Source organism: Dermochelys coriacea, chromosome 9 (assembly GCF_009764565.3).
Source record: "Dermochelys coriacea isolate rDerCor1 chromosome 9, rDerCor1.pri.v4, whole genome shotgun sequence".
Lineage (NCBI taxonomy): Eukaryota > Metazoa > Chordata > Testudines > Dermochelyidae > Dermochelys > Dermochelys coriacea.
The window spans coordinates 20862669-20880961 of record NC_050076.1 but is presented as its reverse complement, the minus strand read 5'-3'; the positions used below and the strand labels follow the sequence as shown (position 1 = coordinate 20880961).

Genomic DNA, 18293 nt, shown 5'->3' with positions numbered 1-18293 from the left:
TTTTTGTTTGTTGCAATTCTCATTTGCTCCATTTGTCTTGTCCATCTCCACCTTGCTTTAGGCAGCAGAATAATTTCTCTTTTGAGCTAAACCCCATCTTGCCATTCGAGTACTTCTTTTAGATGGTAAAATATACATTCTCCCCTGAAGGAAACATGACTTAGTATTCTGCTACTATTCCATTATTCAGCTGGGATGGGCTAAACATATATACAGATTGAGAGTGAGAAGGTGACATAACATAGGAATTTATGATCCATACGTTTAATATCTGGAGACATAGGTCCAAATAGGGATGACTTATTTCACAACTGAACATTACTACAACATTCTCAACCAGATCTGTAACTGATATTTCAACTTCACAGACCCATCAGAACCTATCAGTATTCACTCAAGAGAAGGATTACTGGTTGATACCCATCCAGCAAAGCACTGAAGGACATGCTTACCTTTAAGCATAGGGTGAGGGGTGTGGAGGTCAGGGCTCCCTCGGCCAAGGTTAGGGTTCAGGAGTGTTGGATTTCCAAGCTAGGGATAGCTTGTAGAGTGTCAGAATTCCCAAGTTAGGAGTGAGCTTCTGGAATTTCATTCTTCCTGGTCTAGGGTTAGGGATGGGGAGGGAAGGGCTCTGTGTTTGGAGTTTGGCTTGAGGAGGGTTGGGCTACCTGGGCTAAGGTGAAGCTTGTGTAGTATCTGACGTTCTGGGCTAGGTTTACAGTTCTGGAGGATAGGGCTGTCTGCATTAAAGGTACAGTTGTGGAGGGTCAGACCTTCTGGGCTGAGATTAGGGTTTTGGATGGAGTTTGGGTTGTGGAGGATAAGACTTTCTGGGCAAGGTTTAGGAGTGGGTTTGTCATGGTTACCCTGGTTACAGATAGGGTTAAGGTGGGTATGTCTCCCTGGGCTAGGTTGGGGTTGTGGAAGGTAGGGCTAAGGCTAAGGTTAGGATGGGTAGTATACCTCTAACAGGTGTTAGGATGGTGAAGGGTAGGGCTTCAGGGCTCTAGGTTCTGGTTGAAGATTGTAGCACTCTCTTGGTAGTGTTATGTGTGTGAAGGATATGCATCCTCAGGGTAGCGTTAGCATTGCTGCAGGTCTCATTATTTGGATGACTTCAGAAATGGTGAGGCAGAGGTATTCCAAATATAAGTTACAATCAACTGACACCTATCACTAAAAGATTAGAAGAACTTCTCTTTTCGTTTTAAAAGGGATCTCTTGTGTATTTAACATTGCATTCCAAAAACTACATCTACAGAGCATTCAGATTGCTAAATCAAGGTCTTGTACATTAGGAAATACCAAACAAAGGTTGTCTATGGAACCTTAATTTGGCCTTCTTGTGCCTATATATTATTACAGTGTTAAATTACATAAAATCATAGAAATGTAGGGCTGAAAGAGCCCTCAGAAAATCAGCTCATCCATTTTTCCATGTTGAGGCAGGACCAAGTAAAATTAGATCATCCCTGTTGGGTGTTTGTGCATCCTGTTCTTAGAAACCTCCAAAAACAGGGATTCCACAACCTCCATTGGTAACTTATTCCAATATTTAAGTACTGTTATAGTTAGGTTAGATATTAGGAAAAACTTTCTAACATGATCACATACAAAACCTATTTTTAAAAAGTCCAGTTTTTGATCTTTTGATCATGTTAAGAGTATCAACTGCAAATTAAGAAATGGTAATTATTTCACTCAACTTTGAATTGGCAAGGCTTGTTTGGAACTCTGCGTTTTGGACACCATCTTTCTAAAAATGAAAAACTGTTTGAAAGAGTTCAGAGGAGTACAAATAAAATGGTAAGAAGTTTGGACTATAAGACCCATGGGGCAGGTTGAAAGAGCTAAGCTTGTTCATTCAGTTTAGAGAAAGGAAGACTGATGGGAGTCATGATGACTGTCTGCACATATAGAAAGTGATGTTAGAAGAGAACAGGGACCAATTAGTCTTATTCATCTACAAAGATAAAACAAGAAGTTATGTGTTTAAGCTGCAGCATGGAAAGTATAGGCCAAATATGAAAAAAACTTGATAATTATTAGAATTAGGAACTAGATATCCGGTGATTAAATAGGACAGAAAATTTCTTCTCAAAGCAAAATATCCCAGCCTAACTGGAATGAGCTGAACAACTTTAGATAGTTGTAGGAAAGAAGTGTAATAATGATAAGGGAATACTAAATTCATTTGTTGTGGGATTGCCCAAGACTTCAGTCGTTTTGATCACAGTTAATTAGACATACTATGAAGATGTTAAAAAGAAATTAGAATTGGCTATACTTGGCATTATCTTTTGACTTCTGTTTCTTATATATGATAGTGGGAGGGTAGATCCACTGTAGTTGAGATTAAGGCTATGTCTACACTTGCAGAGTTTTTGCGCTGTCAGTATAAACAGTGATAGTGAAACGGTGAAAGAAAAGCGCTGGTTTGTGTTCTCACTCACTTCCACAGGCTTCAGACGGTGTTTACATTTGTAGCACTTCCATTGCTGTTGAGAGCAGCGCACTTTGGGCAGCTATTCCACAGTGACGCTCGCTCCATTTTGACGATGGGTCTTGTGGGAAGGGGTGATTGCAGGGCATCCTGGGTCCCTGCACAGCCTCCTCTTCCCAAACACTGATCAGATCCAGTAGCTCAGCATTGCTCCAAGCAGGGGATTGTTTGCTCTGTGGAGCAGGCATTGTCACCTGGCCAGAAAAGTGAGCACTTGCCAAGAAAACAGGAAGGGGAATTTCAAAGTTCCCGGGGCTTTACAGGGGGAGGGGCGGAAGTCTGTTTACCTGGCATCAGAGCAGCAGAGCTGCTAGCCGGAGTGGTCACCGAGGCACTGCAGGATATCCTTCGGAGGCTAAAAGATGTGTAAACAGGAAGAACGTGTCTTCACTTGCACATAACCACAAAAGCATCACCGATAACAGCTGTACATCTTTCATGGAGGTGGTTTTCTTTGTGGTGAAACTCGGAAGTTTCACTGCAAAAAAGTCATTGGCAAGTGTAGATGATCCCATGGGTTTTGCGCAAAAAAGGGACTTTTTCCGCTTTAAACGGCAAGTGTAGACGCCCTGAGATATAGTATATGCAGCACTGATAGTGCTGCCTACAGTTAAGTTTTCTGACACTTCCCATTTTAAGACACTTTTCAGTTGTTTATACTTGTTTAGATTGAAATTTTCCTAGCTTGGTGTCTGCCTTAAGCTGTCTGCATGTGTGTGTTTGTTTAATTATTATTATTTCGTTAGTTTCAGCTAAAATGGTTCAGCCATCTCCAAGAATTAGATTAAGGAAAGCTAAAGAGAATCAGAAAGCAAGACTTTAAACATTTAACAATGAGCATTGAATGTGTTACGTAAAATTAACCCTTTAAGTTCTTTAATGTTCTTTCCCTTTAAGTGAGAGACAGTAACAGAAAGAAACAGTGTGAGGAAGTGAAGGAAAACCCTCTTCACATTTTCTGAATGTTTTCCAACTTGTAGGAAAACGGGTAGGGGTAAGTAGGTTAGTGTTAGATTTGTTTATTTTTTAACATACTCTTGAGGGTGGGTTTTTTTTTTTGATTTTTCAAAGGAAAAACCTTATTTCCTGATGGGAAAATATTCACAGGAAAAATTTCCATTTTCTGGCCAGTTCAAACCACAAATTCCTCGGAACAAGATGTGCACAGGATGATCTCGTATACTTACTGTAATCTGTTATCACTACTTATTCTCACCCAAAGTCTCAAAAGTATTCACTTACTCTTGGTACAAATCTTTCTGTGAATCCTACAGGCCACAACCCAATAAATGACTGTTACATTTCAGAGTATCTGTACCTGTAATTCCCCCTTCAGTGATTCCTTGAGGGCACCCACTTATGGTTTCAGGCTACCAGATGTCATCTCCCGAGTGGAAACCCATGTCTCTCTTCCTCCTGATCAGGGGTTTTCAGGCTGCACAGCCTCCTGCCATACATTATTCATAGTGTTCAGAGAGACAGCAGTTGGGGCCTGTCCTTGGACAGAAGGTCCTGTCCATTTGTTCATTCAAAATCAAGGATTCTCAGACTGTTTAAACTCAGCCCTTTGTACTCAAAGACTTGCTTTGTCTCCCAGCCTCCTGAAAAATGGTAAAACCTGTCGCTCTTTCAGTTCCCCAGAAGGTCAAGATTCAAAGCCAACCTTGGGGATTTTGCATTAGTCACCCCCCTAGAGATTTCAGAAACACACAAATACACATCGCCTATATTGGTATAAAGGCTTATGAATATTCTGCAGCTCGTACTGTCTGGCCCATCTCAGTATAATGGCTTTTTGAAGTTTTCATGCTTTCAACATAAAATACTATAACGTTCCAAAAGATATTGCATATGGTTGGAATATCTGTCACAATGCTGCAACTGTCTCATGTTTTTGGTCAACTTGCTGGTCTTTCCCTTGATAGTGGTGATGTCAGGAGACAATACTTCTAGGAATAATGCTGTAATTCTGCTCTTCTACGCAATAATGATACCTAGAGCTGTGTGGAAACTGGATTTTTCATTTTGGAGAGAGTTTTGTGATTCCAACATTTCTTGTATTCTGGAATAAAATAAAAATTCTAACAGACTGAAATTCTAAAAAAAAAAAATCATTGGCTGATTGAAACATTTCATTTTGACAAAATCAAAATGTTTCTTTCCCGTTTTGACTTTTTTCTTTTATATTGTATTTTTGAATTATAAAGTTTGTTTGTTTTTTAAATAATTGAAATGTCTTTTTAAATGGATAATGAGAACAGTCCATTCTGAAAAAGTCAAAATATGGAAAGTTTTGATCTTATCAAAACACTTTTTTAATTTCCATATTAAAAAATTGTCAAATTTGACACATTTTTATGAAATATTTCACTTTGAGTGAATCAGCATTTTCTGATGGGAAAAATCTTTCATCTGAAATTTTTGGACTAGCTCTAAGGACAGCCTTTGTTTATATAGTACCTTGCATCCATGCCATGGAGATATACTTTAAAATGCAGTGCCTTTATTAAATGATGTAACACCACCAATGGAACTCCATTCTTTACTAACTTGGGGAAGCAGTACTTCCTGGAATGATAGGTGACAAGCTGATACTGTTATGGGTTGGGTTAAACATAATTGAAACTGGGGGTTGTAATAGCTTTCCTTCAGTATTTATAAATGTAGGATACAATTAAATTCCTTTATGGAATCTGTTAGCTGAAGTATAGCAGCTTCCACCCAAGACACAGGCACATGTCACTGCCCAAAATGAAGGCACATGTGGGCAGAAGGGTTCTGCTTAGTGGAGTAGTGTGTGTCTGTGAAAGAAGCAAAAGAAACAGCAGAGAAGCTGAGAGAGAAGGATCAGAAATCCAAGGACAGAGCCAGAACAAACACTGGCATTATGGCTCTGATAAAAGCCTGGGAATGGAGCATTTGAGCTACAAGCTGGCTGGAAAGATACTTAGAACTACGAGCAAATAAACAGTCTCCTGATGTTTGATTCTTGATGTGTTCTGGGAAATAGGACTTTGTATATTCTTTATAAATAAAATAGGATTGCATCACTTGGTTTATCTACATGAACAATTAGTTTGCAGCAAGCTGGGTTGTGACTCTACCCCATGCTACTCTCCCATGGACTAACTGCCATGTGGATCCTGGTGACAAACATTAACAATTTGTTCATATACATTAATCTCGTCCTCTTTGAAACCAGACTAGATCAAAGCACATTAACGAATTGCTAATACGCATCAGCAGCGTGCCTACAGACCATTAGGCCACAGCAGGCTAGTGTGGGTCAGAGTCACACCCGGGCTTGCTGTGGACTAACTATTGGTGTAGAAAAGCCCAAAGAAATATCTGATTGCAACATCAATTTCTTCTCAACCGAAGCACACTAGCTTTGAAAGTTTGGCCAACAACTCAGATCAAAAAAGGAACAACAATACTTTCCTGTTTCTTAGTAGTTAAAACTTCAGGACAAACAGCTGCTTTTTCCATAGGTTCACACTTACTCACAAACTTAAAGATTACTGAATCTTTATGGAGAATAGGATATGCACCAAATTCTAGTCTCCCATCTCTATAAATGTGTAGTAATTCCACTGATTTCAATGAGTTATTTGATACTACCTAAATCTATACATCAGGGATTGGCAACCTTTGGGATGCGGCCCATCAAAGAAATCTGCTGGCAGGCCGGGATGGTTTGTTTACTTGCAGCGTCCGCAGGTTCGGGCCATCGCAGCTCCCACTGGCCGCGGTTCGCTGATCCAGGACAATGGGGGTTGCAGGAAGGGTGGCCAGGACATCCCTCATCCCACACCGCTTCCCATGTAGAAAGTTCTTGGTTAGCACAGAGAACAGAAAGTTACAGCATCGTCCATTCTGGTTACCCAGAGCCTTAGACAAGTGATGTCCACCCTTGCCTTCTGCTCTGTCTCCCTGTGAGCTCTTTGTTCAAGTTCCTAGTCCAATCCCACCTGGTCCCTCCTCAGACCATTTTTGTCCAGCTGGTCAAACACAGTTGGCTTCCTGTGAAAGGGGTGGGCTTCCATGATCATTACTTGCTAGGTGGTAAATGTCCCAGTGTTTGGCTTTGCCATTGTCTTCACGGACTCTCCAATCACCTGGGCTCCAAACCCGAGACAGCTAGGCACCATTCACGCCTTTGGTATAGCCTACCCAAGAGCAAACAGCCTTTTCCCACTACCTAATTAACCATGCAGCATATAGAGGATACTGAGGTACACATAGAATTCACACAAAATATTTATAGAAAATTCCTACTCCGTCACAGTACTGATCATGTGTGGACAATTAAATTAAACAATTGGACTTAGCTGTTGATCCTATTTTTAGCTAAGTAGTTAGTTGTGTCACATAAGCCCCATTTTTTATGTTGTGATAGACACGCCTCTGACCTTTTAACCATATTTCATACTTCTTACCACAACAGCATTTCTATGTGTATTTAATATTTTTCTATGACCTTTAAGATTTCTGCCTATGTATATTTAATCACCATTGTCTGTTTCCCTCCAGTATTAAGATACAAATATATTCACTTTTATCTCTGCTTTTTGATCATGAGGCTCTTATACCTCCCTCCCTCCTGGAGGATTGTTGATTATTGAACAAATTAGTCTTTCTGGGTTGATTTTCATTGCTATCTATTTTCCTCTCCTGAGTGGTGATGTGAAAGAGAGGTCTGTCTCTCCTGCATTTAACATACATGCCAGATGAAGAGACAGTGGAGGAGGTAGGCTTTATAGATTGCTGGCACTGAAGTGGAGAGGCAACAGGTTCATTATTGTCATAGACATTTACCTAGCCAAGGCAAAGGGGGAGAGAATAAGAGAACACTTAGCTTCTCAAATAGTGAGAATACCAGGAAAGTGAATCATTGCAATAAAAGCTTTGCAGTATTGAATACCCCTTAACTCTTAAGAAGTTCACATAGTGTGTATGGTAACACCCATTGTTTCATGTTCTCTGTGTATTGTGACAAAGCTCTGTCCTTGCCTCTGTGGGTCCCGCATTTCCTGGCAGATTTTGCTAGCCTCAGAGGTTTACTGTGACCCTGAACATAACCCTTCTTTCTCTAGAGACAAGGGTCACAGTTTACTGAGCCATTTTCATCATAAGCCAGTGAGGGAGGTGAGGAGAAGTTATCCTTCCTTGCACAGTCTCTGTTGTCTCCCAGTTTCAGTGATTAATCAGGGGGCAAAGGTGGGGGGGGAGCCCAGGCCCACCCTCTACTCCAGGCTCCAGCCCAGGGTCCCTAATAGTATCGGCTATGGTAGCTGACCTTTTAGAAACATGACATGTACAATTCCCTGGGCTACTTCCCCCACAGCAGCCCTCACTTCCTCAAGCTCCACTTCATCCTTACCTCAGGGCCTCCTTCCTTGTGTCTGATACAGTGTATGCTACTCAGCCTCTCCAACAGCACAACTTCCTCCCGCAGCTCCTGACATGCACACCCACCTGACTAACTGGGAGGCTTTTAACTAATTTCAGCCAGCCCCTGATTGGCTTCAGGTGTCCCAATCAACCTAGCCTTCTCCGTGGCTTCTGGAAAGTTCTTAATTGTTCTTAAGGTGTCTTAATTGACGTGGAGCAGCTGCCATTTCACTTATCTTGGTACCAGAGATTTGTTTAGCCTGGAGCTAATATATCTATCTCCCACTACTTTTCTATAGCCATCTGGCCTTGCCCCGTCACAGTGTATAAAATCTTCCTACTGTATGTTCCACTGCATGCATCCGATGAAGTGGGCTGTAGCCCACGAAAGCTTATGCTCAGATAAATTTTTGAGTCTCTAAGGTGCCACAAGTACTCCTGTTCTTTCTGCACATATTTAGAAGAAATTCTTTTATTACACTGAATTTGATGGTTCAGCTCTAATGTTTCGCTTAAAGGCTATCAACATGTGCATTATCTCTCTGGCTATTGAACCTGCTTTCTCTGTATATGAAGCACTCTTCTCATAGAACATGACCCATGTTTATTTTGTGGAGTTGATTCTTAAATGACAAATCTCTCTTAATTTCAGCTTGATTATACTTGTTGACCTAGTAGGAACCCAAATTACTGCAAAAATTTTTGTTGAGCAAGGCATTTACTTTGACAATATTGGGAAAAAATGAGACATTCTCATGTGACAATACATCTTTTTATGCCTGAAAGGCATTGATTTACAATGGGTATTTACAGCTCTTCTCATGAAGTATGTACCTTACAAACTGGTTACAAGAACAAAAACATCTGCTAAGCTGATCTACAACATTTTAGATTTTTAAAGCAATTAGCGCTGATTCATGAGTCTTGCAAAGAAGGAGGTGTTTCAAACATGGCTTTAACTTTGAGAACACCTGTGTTGTTCTACAGTCTGAGGATGCCTCTGCACACCACCAGCGTTATGCATGAGATTATTTGAATTGGTTGCCAGTAGTCTGAAAGAGCTATTGGAGCAACCGTGGGGAACTAGGGTATAGGAACACCATGGCCATACCCTTTCCACCAGCCACTGGGGGGAGGTGGAGCAGTAGCTGTTTACAGGGGCTTTACACAACCCAGATGGACCTCTGCACTGTAATGACCCCATACAATTCCCAGGCAGCTAAGCTAGATTTATGACACTTTAAGAATGAGCTAAATATGTTTTAGCAAGATCCCATTGTGTGTGTATAATATATATGTTTGTTGAAACATTTCTGTACAAAAACTGTGGTGCTTTTTCAATATGTTCCCATTATCATTGATGACTGAGTGTTTTTTGTCTTTGTTTTTAATTCCTCGTAGGGAGAGGTGGCTGTTGTCCTGCTCTAGAAATCACAGGAATGCTTTCTTTTTCTGTTTAACTATAAAACTAATCAGCAATAGAGCACACAAAGTTGTCTTACATTTACAGAAAGGCCATTAGAACTGGTGTAGTATGTTTTTCTATTTTTAAATTGCATTTGCTTTTTGCATAACATAGCAGAAGTGCTATTCTATCACTGAAGATTTTTTTAGTTCCAGGGCTCTTATAGAGATTTCTTCTCAATTTGTTCAAAGCTGAGGCTCTTAAATCTCTCAGATACAAACAGTGCAGATAATTCTATTTAATTGGCCAAATCCAGTTCATTGTTGCACTGGTGTAAATCCAGAGTAACTACACTTGCAACACTGGAGTTACTCCATATTTACAGCATTGTAACTAGCAGAGTGTATGTGAATTAAATAAATACATGTTCTCAGCAATCAGAAACCCGCATCTTTCATATCTTTATTTTCAACTCCTAGGCATCTATAGCAATATGCAAAATGTTTCATCTCCCCCCACCACCCACTAAAGATTAGGTTTATGTTAGTAATACACATACATTATTATGCTGAGCTATACATTGTTCTACTTTGGGCAGCAACCATATAGGCCTAGGCTCCATAGACCATCATGGGAAAGTCAATAAACTTGTATTACACATATATGATGGACTGAACTGTAAGAACTGATATGATGTGTTGGATCAATAATGAATGTTATAACCCAGTTCCTAAATACTGTCACTTGGTAGATAAGAGAGGGACAGTATCTGCTCCCAAGGAACCAATGATACTTATGACTTAATAAGAAAGATGGATCAAACTTCTGACAAGCTCTAGTTCTGTTGAGCAGATTGAAAATGTTACTAGTAGCCCACATAGTCACCTATCAAAGAAGCAGGTCAGCTCTTCATTCTAAATATAAGTTGTTTTTTAATGAAGTTGAACAAAATAAAACTATAGAGCAGTGAATTTTTAATTGAGAAGCAATTCTATGGCGGTATGGACATATCAGTTTTAGAGTTGCTTGAAATGTATGAATTGAAATATTTTTAGTTAAAAGAGAATAACACTCTTTTTTAGAATATGGAAATTTTCATGAAAATTGTTTTTTTTTTGTGTTTTGACAAAATTGGAAAATGAAAAATTAGTAATGTGTATTCACTTAAAAAAATTTCTCCCCTCATTTTTCAGTGGCCAAACAGAAAGAAAGAAAGAGAGAGAGAAAGAGAGAGGGAAAGAAATTGTGTATGTGGTGGGAGGAGACACTGAGGAAAAGGTAAACCCCAAAAACTTAGTACTGAAATTTTCCTATAAAAATGTTCTTAAAAAAATTTCAATGAAAGGTCATTCCTTTTCCAGACCTGTGGAATGAAAATGACTTTGAAATTCATCATGATAATTGTCCCATTGCTTGACGAACTGCACTCATGTCATACTTTTATTGTATGTAATTACACAAACCACACATCTTTTTCACAAAATGTTTTTGAAATGTAACGCAGGTACATCTGGGCATAGATTATCACTTCATTTCCTATAGGCTTTCCATCAAGAGAAAGTAGAATTCCAGTTTCGAAGTCTTTTAAATTCATTTTGATGGCAGTGTTGTGAGAGCAGAGTTACTCATCCTTAAGGAGTAGTAGCTAATGCTTCATAGAAGACTTTGGAAAAATTCTATTGATAAAGCAACCTGCTTGAATATAATTTATCTGGGTTTTTTGCTTCTCTTTACTGTACAGCTGAAAATATTTGCATGAAAATTGGATCTTGCTTTCTTAAAAGTTCATCTGTGGCTGTTGCTTATTCCCCATCTGATTATATTACGGAAAGTTTTATAGTAAAATAATTATTATATGCCTTCCTCTGCTGTCTAGAACCAGTGTTTGATGGATCACTCACTTGCAGTGAGCATGGAGCTCAGACGGTAGGTTTGTGAGGGTATTAAATGAGTAATGTATTCTATTTGTATTAAAATTCCTTAATGAGTCCCAAGGAGAGATAGGAAAGTAGAATCTTCACTTCAGGTTTTCCACTTCAGGGTTGGTTTCTCCTTTTCTCCTTCCAATTGCCTTTATCTTAACAGGACACAGATTTAGGTATAATATAATATAATGTAATGTGCTGGGGGAGTCCACCATGTTTGCTGCTGTATGAGGCTATATTTTGAGTCAGGTGCTTGCTCCCTTGCCCAATGCTGGGCCAGGAAGGTGCTAGAGGCATCGGAGCTGGAGAGACTCTCTTCCCATGTTGTATCAGGGCCTCAGAGGTATCTTGAAAACCTCAACCACCATCACCACTGACACAGCAATGGGAGTGTTTACTTACAGTTACCACTCTGTGGCACCTAAGGTACTTGGGTCATCTATCTAAGGTACTTATATGACATCCATTGCCTTAGTCTCTGAATGCCTCTCAGTCTTCAGGTTTCAGAGTAGCAGCCGTGTTAGTCTGTATTCACAAAAAGAAAAGGAGTACTTGTGGCACCTTAGAGACTAACAAATTTATTTTGTTAATCTCTAAGGTACCACAAGTACTCCTTTTCTCAGTTTTCAGTATATTTATCTGTATAAAAATAGTTGTTTGCTATTCTAAGTAATGGCATAATATTACTGGAGGAGAAATGTGGAGGTAATTCCCATTGTTTGGCAAGGACAAGAGAACTGCCTCACTAGGATCCAAATCCTACTACCTTCAACACAGACTACCTGGACTATAAGAGTCTTGGGGAGTTGGTGTATTGTTGCTCTTGAACAAGATCTGAAGCCTGAGCAATTTCACTAATTTCAGTGGAGTTACTCTAGACTAGAGCTGGTTGGAACATTTTCAGTTAACCTTTTTAATTTTATTTTTGTCAAAATATGGTACTTTGATCACTCTGAAATGTTTTGTGGAGTTGTATGGATTCCAAATAAAGTTTTTGATAGAAAAGTTCCTGAGTCCAGGGTGGGCTTTCTGATCACTACTGGAGAAACCACGAGAAATCCAAATTCAAAACTGATTCCCTTCAGTCTGAAAACAATCAGACAATCTTGTTGTTGAAAAACATTCAAAAGGTTTGTGGTTTGTTCCAGATTTTGAAACCTAAAAATTGTCACAAAACAGAATTGTCATTCTCTGTCCAGTTCTACTCTGAACTCAAATGAGTGTAATGGAGAGTTAATTTGACCTATGATGTTTATAGTCTGAAAACCTTTTTGGAAGGCTCATTTTGTGTTAGTGCTGTTCTTTGTGTCCTGGCGATAAACCAACACTCCCTTACCGATAATATTTTAAAATCACATTAGAATCATAGAATCATAAGACTGGATGGGACCTCAAGAGGTCATCTAGTCAAGTCCCCTGCACTCATGGCAGGACTAAGTATTATCTAGACCATCCTGATGGATGTTTGTCTAACCTGCTCTTAAAAATCTCCAATGATGGAAACTCCACAACTTCCCTACGTAATTTAGTCCAGTGCTTAAGCACTCTGACAGTTAGGAAGTTTTTCTTAATGTCCAACCTAAACCTCCCTTGCTGCAATTTAAGCCCATTGCTTCTTGTCCTATCCTCAGAGGTTAAGAAGAACATTCTCTATTGTGCTAGTGACTCTTTGCAGTCCACACCCATGGAGCTGGCTAATTTGTGGCAATTGCCAGTAAGAATAAATGGAGGAAATAGAGCATATTTGAGTTGAGTTCTGTTTCTACAAGGTATCATTTGATCATCTGATCTAACCTCCTGTATAATATAGACCATAACATTTCACCCACTTACCCCTTTCATTGAACCCAGTAACTTGTGCTTGACTAAAGTGTATCTTCCTGAAAGGCATCTATCCTTGACTCGAAGACTCCAACACACAGAAAATCCATTACTTATCTTAGTAGTTTGTTCAAAATAATTACAACTTGTTCATACATATTTTTGCGGTACAACAAACAGTTTAGGTTTGGACCATCTCAGATGATATGTCTATCTAGCAACAGCCTCAACATCACACTCAGCACAACAGCTAATACTCTCACAAACTGGATGCACCCTAAAAAGTTCAAAGTAACTGTGACTGGGTGCTTGGATGGGCCACTCTGAGAATGCTACACTCGGGGCAGACTGCAAGGAATAGGGCAGACAATCTCCAGAATTGGTGGTTTATTCTATAATTACATTCACCCAGCCAGTAACAAAACAACTTCTGCAATGCCACACTGGTTAACAAGAACCCAAATACAGTCCCCTTTTATCATTCCAGCCTTTGATTCCCATCTAGATAGCCAAATCTAATATTGTGAGGGGTTATTGAAAACCAGATTCACTATATGTGAGGTTCACCAATCCCAAAGGAATGGATACTTATCCCCAGGGGTCAATATGAGTCTCAGATCTTACCCAATAATCATGCTGATGCCAATCCTTTAATAACTAAGACTAAAGGTTTAATAACAAAAGGAAAAAGAAAGAGGAGACTTAAAAATGTTTAAAAGATCAATATACATACAAATATGTGTAAAGTCCTTAGGTCAGTTTCATAGCAGAGATGGTATAAATTGCTGATTTGTAAAAGTCTTTCTGGAATCAGTTTATAGGGTTACAATCCAATAGGCAGTCCAGATGCAGAGTCTGTTCAAGTCTTTCCATGCATCTTCCAGGTTATTCCAAATCATTATTTGGAAGATCTGTCTTATGACTTATACTTCCCCTGTGCAAAGTTTAAGCAGGTTATGGATCAAAAGGATCAGGAGCTTTCTTTACAGTTCTTCTAGCAGGCTGACAAGCCTCCTCACAGAAATTGTTACAGCAGGGCCTGACCCCTGAGGAAGAATAGGTAATGCAGATCTTTGCTTTGAAGTTACTTCCTATGTATAAACTTCTATTTCCTATGTATAAACAGGCAAACATTCACATAAGGCAATTAACTGGTCATTCTTTGTAACAGAGAAAATTAAACCAAAGACAATTCAGGTGATAATATTAGTTTCTTGAAGTATTTTACATCTTTGATCTTAAGGTTAACTGGACACAGTTGCATACATAATTAAGACATGACAGACAATTAGCATCTACAAGCTTATTGGGTTACATTGTTAAACTTCTAACAAGAAATAAACGCAGACTAATACACTTAGCATCTACCCTTGATTTCTGTTACTGCAAATGAATGAGTTGATGATTGCTAGTCTAGTACATCTCTTTGGAATTCACATACAAGAAGATTGTCTTGATGACCATTGTAATGCCTCCTGTTAAGCTGTTATGGGTCACATACAGGTTGGCTGGTCAGTGTCGCAGTATTACTGATTTTTTTATCCTTTTATTTTCACTTTAAAAAAAATAATCCAATGTTCTTCCACAATTTAGAGAAGAAATAAAGCAAGTAAGACACTAAGTCCATGAACACAGTAATTCTTAGTTTCTGACATCAGCCATGGATTTATACCAAAATAAAGATAATTATAGATGGGATTTTCAAAAGCAGTCAGCACTGGACTAATTCTGATCTCCTTGAAGTCTATGGTTAACTTCTGTGTGAGAACAGTGAGGACAATGCTAAGTGATTTTGAAAATTCCACTTTTTTGGAGGGAGGGGGTCAAAATTTTATTTATAAAACTGAGCGGGGAAGTACTGGAAATTCCAACACTGGTATAATAACAAACTGTCAAGTTAAAATTATTAATTAGCAGAAAAATATTTTGTGATCATTTGGTTTTTAATATTGTTAAGAGTAGTGCATGGGGAGGAGGAGGGACTGATTAGGACTGGTATTTGTTTCAAGTTATGAAAACAGTTTTTTGCATCATGCTCCAAAAGTGTCTCCCGAAGCTTGAGCATTTTACCTACTTATGGAGATCAGAATATTTCATGGGGAACATAGAATGCTGACCCTGCACCATGGGGATGGATCATGGGGATTAATGACATTCATTTACAAGTTGAAAACCTAGGATACTAAACAACTAAGTTTTGCACAAGATGCCTGCATTATTAATATTGTGTGTAAATAGGCTGTGTGGTATATTTTTAACCCCAAAAGTGATAGTTTTGAAGGTCCCTTCGTATATCTGGGTGTATCATGTACTCTAGAGTATGAGACTTTTTCTCACATGCCAGACTTTTGCTATCAAAGCACATTACAAAGCTCAACGTTATACACAAGCCTTCTCCTAATAATGGAAAGTGTAGGATGACCTGAATGTGTGGTTTTTAAAGGGGTCTGAACTAAAATATGCATGAAAGAAGAAAATGGTGTAATGAAGGAAGATGGACAGAACATGACTTAGCAAATACAATTTGATCAAATAGCATTTGAGATCAAACATGATGTATGTAGAAACAACAATAATTGACACAAGTAGATCGCTAGGTAGATTAAAATACACAAAGAATCAGAAAAATAAACTTGGAAGGTCAGATTTTCAAAAGGCCTCCAAAATGCTCCCACAATACTTGCTGACATACTCATTCGCACATGAATAACCCTATATTTGGATACATATATACCTATTCTGCATTCTTAAATCCCTGTAGGATTGTAAGTCTATCTCCAACTGCCAGTGTCCTGTTTTGGTATCACTTGTGGGTATCAAGTAGAGAAGGTATCAGATTGGAAGTGAAAGAACATATTCCTGAAGGTTAAAGAAGTCATTCCCTGATAAGTAATACAGTAAGAACATTCCGTGGCATGGCTAGAGTATATGACTTTTTCTCATGTGCCAGATTTCCCTATTTCTAGCATGGTGCATAATCATTTTAGTAAACAAAGAATCCAAAATGAGTATTTGCAGATTAACTTTTAGGAAAGATGCATCATAGCAAAGATGGTAGGAAGTGATCTTATTCAAGAAAATTGTATGGTGGTCATATCTATGGATTTTTCTCTCTCTGGCAGGCAGAAACTGGCTTTCCATACTAATGAAGACAAATTCTCTGTAATAGTTTATGTTCCCACCTTCCAATCCTCCTGCAGCATTTGGCCCTTACTTTGTTGGTGTACAAAGAATAGTGGAAATGTTTTGCTGCTGCTTCTTGTTTTTTTAAAGCATAATTGGATGCCAGTTCCCTGACATCTGTAGTATCACCAAAACAACCTCCTCTGGGCCCTGCCAGCCCTTACTTTGCCTTTCAGATTGACTGCGTCCCAGTCCCCAAGTCCCTTCTAAGCATTCCCCTATAGTAGCCAGCCCCTCATCCACTGCACATTCACAGAAATATGAGGTTTGCTATCCCCAGGGAGACAATGCACACACCATCTTGTTTGATTGTACTCAGGATCAGCTTTTTCTACAATATGACAATAGGTTTATTATCAAAGATCAAGATTCAAGAGATAGTGAGTAATGATAATGGAAACAGAAGGGTTACATATAAAACAAAATCAATACACGCATTCTAGAGGCTAAACTTAGCAGGCTAACCTCGGGTCTAGAGCAATCTTACCTTACCCAAAGCCTTTTGCAGCATTTACAACCAAGGCCGGTTGGTTGTGATCCTGTTTTCATTAATGTAAATGTCCTGTCCGTCCACTTCCTAATTGCAGGATTAGAAGGTACTTTCCTTGTCCTGCAATTATAGCCCAGAGAATTTGTAAATGAAATTAATTGAGTGGTGCCCATTTACACCATCAGAGAATCTTGCCCCTAAGTTCTGTGGAGAAGTCTTTTGGCGCATAGGACACTCATTCAGCATAGTCTAAACAAAGATTCATATTCACTCCCCCTTTCAGTATATAGAATAATGTAGTATAATGGTAGTTGTTATATTCCCAAAAGATCCTCAACATTCAGACTGGAACTGAAGGAAGATTGTGGGAGAGAAAATAAAAAACCCAAACTTCACTAACCCTCTTATCATTGAATACTCTTGGAGTCTTAGGTGAGCTAGAGATTCTCAATCCATTTAATAAGGCTCCTAATTGTGGCACTCATCTTAACACCTTTACTTGCTTTTTAAGAATCTTGCCCATGGTGATAATGTGGACTATGGGGAACTGTTCTCCTCTGGATGAATGTACTGTGCTCACTAACTTCAACAGTATCCATTAGCACTAATGGGAGAGTTGTCTGCAGCTTCACCCCATGCATGCAGAGAAAAGAACAAACTCTTTAGTCTATACTATCCCTAAGGGTAAGTTGCTTAATTCTCCTCCTGAATAAATATTTCATGGGAGCATAGAATGTTGACCCTGCACCATGAGGATGGATCATGGGGATTAATGACATTCATTTACAAGTTGAACACCTGGGAAACTAAAGAGCTAAATGTTGCTCAAGACCCCTGCATTATTAATAGTGTGTGTAAATAGGCTGTGTGGTGTATGGGGTTTTTTTAACCCAAAAGGTGATAGAATTGAAGATCTCTTTGTACATCCGGGTATATATGAAACACAGCTGTAGATTCAGGCTGTGAATAGGGAAAAGCCCAGAGTCACTCAAAAGCATATCCATAGACCTACGGGAGCCCAAACTACACATCACACAACTGTCTCAGAGCTAGTTGGTGCTAAAGAACAGGGCAAGCAGGAGATTGTCACACAGTTTATTGTACATCGAGTTTTGCAGACTCAGAAGGTTTGAACTGTTCATAAAGGGCCCTGGTCCAAGTTCACTGAAGTTGATACAAATCTTTTCACGAGAGCACTTGGGAATTGGATCAGGCTGGTACATTTTACATAAGTATGTGAACTTTTGAGATACATATCTGAACTGAACCTGGACACCAAATCTGTTGAGGCTCACTCTTCCCTAGTCCTGGATTTATCTCTTGCCAAACCCAGGTTGACGAAAGCTGAGTGTTTTACTGTTGAAGCAGCAAACTGCACCATCTCTGAAGAACAAGCACCTCATATAGAGTGCTCATAAGCATCCTCCTCTGTCCAGCTAAAGGAAAAGCATTCCCTAGTGATAGAGTGAACCCTCAACCAGACGGACTGTCACTGTGAAACATGACCTTTCAGAAAAGTGGAAATGAAGGGGGAAAATTGTAAAACTGGATGTGTCTTTTTTTTTTAGATCT

The 18293-nt window shown here is 39.1% G+C and overlaps 1 long non-coding RNA gene across 1 annotated transcript; it reads right to left on the bottom strand.

Annotated features, from left to right (window-relative positions):
- Positions 1–2956: 2956 nt before the first annotated feature.
- On the bottom strand, positions 2957–16726 carry LOC122455898. The gene is made up of 3 exons (XR_006274408.1): positions 16575–16726; positions 16527–16531; positions 2957–2968 (listed from the first exon to the last, which is right to left on the bottom strand). It is a non-coding gene; the product is annotated as an uncharacterized LOC122455898 (long non-coding RNA).
- Between the last annotated feature and the right edge of the window lie 1567 nt (positions 16727–18293).